The sequence below is a fragment of the Propithecus coquereli genome, unplaced genomic scaffold (assembly GCF_000956105.1).
Source record: "Propithecus coquereli isolate 6110/MARCELLA unplaced genomic scaffold, Pcoq_1.0 Scaffold330, whole genome shotgun sequence".
NCBI lineage: Eukaryota > Metazoa > Chordata > Mammalia > Primates > Indriidae > Propithecus > Propithecus coquereli.
This window is the reverse complement of record NW_012148953.1, coordinates 1,261,014-1,262,393: the sequence shown is the minus strand read 5'-3', so window position 1 is coordinate 1,262,393 and position 1,380 is coordinate 1,261,014.

The following is a 1,380-nucleotide window of genomic DNA, read 5'->3' as shown; positions in this document are numbered from 1 at the left end:
GAATGTTTATAGCAGCACAATTCACAATTGCAAAGATGTGGAAACAACCCAAGTGTCCATCAATACATGAGTGGATTAATAAAATGCATTTGATGTTTTCTTCACTAATGTAGATTTCCTCTATAGATCCAACTCTCCCACACAAAGGCAGCCTTTCAAGCTATTACTGTGTCTGCATCCCCTCTAAATAGTCATCTCAAAATGTACTAATAAGCACACTTTGGGTGGCATATTTTAATCTCCCACACTGGTTTAGCACAAAGTAAGATAAATTTGTATCACCTTCCATCCCGTAATTAGATCAGAATATTTTGTTCCCCATAGTTTAAGTCTATCTATGATTTCAGTTATATTAGTTCTCCTGGAGTAGATCAGACTCTGAAAGACAGATTTTCATTAGCTAAACTCAGAGAAAAACTGACTATTAAACTAATCAGAGCATAGAGCTTTCTAGTATGATAACTAGAATAGTCTTTACGCCTTTTCTTAATATTGTAACAGTGGAAGGGAGGCTCTGCATGACCAGCTCCATTTTGCTTTTAACCCTCTGCAGTATTATTCTTTAGCTTAAAAGCTTCTGCTTAGCTCTGCATGTAGGCCACCTAATTATAGAAAGAATTTAGTTTTTAGTTCAACTCTAGAAAAAACATGATAACTACCCCTTTCCCAAAACTAACCTGTGGGATGATAAGGGGAGTATGAACACAAGTAACAAGTAAAGATTTATAGGAACATCATGACCTGACCTACTCATCCAAAGTTAACTGACCAAAAGCAAAGAAATTTTACAACCTCCTCAGACCCTCGCTGAAGGCCAGACTTCTGTGATTCTCAATTATCTCTTAAAACTTCCCCTGGTCTTCCCCTTCCCTTAACATAAAAAGGAGCCTAATGTTCTTACTAACTTAAGATGGTTCTATAGGTCATTAGTTCACCGTCTTCTCAGTTCGCTGGATCTCTGAATAAAAGTCACTTTCTTTGTCTCAACAGCTTGTATCTCAACTTTTTGTCAGTCCTGTCGCAAGTGGTACAAACCTGGACTTGGTTAAAATATCAGGCTTTCTGGAAACTGATGGAGTAGTTAGAAGTTTGTTTGGTGGTTATTGACTTATTACATAGTGATAATTTATATGAAATAACAAAAAAAAATTCAGAAGTAATTTCTGATTATTTAAATGTACAGCTTTACTCTTAGTTCATTCTTTGTTTATTCTTAGGATAGAATATCTTGCCGTCAGCTGAGAAAGGTAGAAAATTATTAAATGTCTACAAGATTATAACAGGATTTCTAAGAAGTATGGTTAAATTGCAAATGCATAGGAAGAAGTTTCTGGTAGTGGGTCATATTTGTATTTTAAGAGAAAGAATTTCATGGATCAT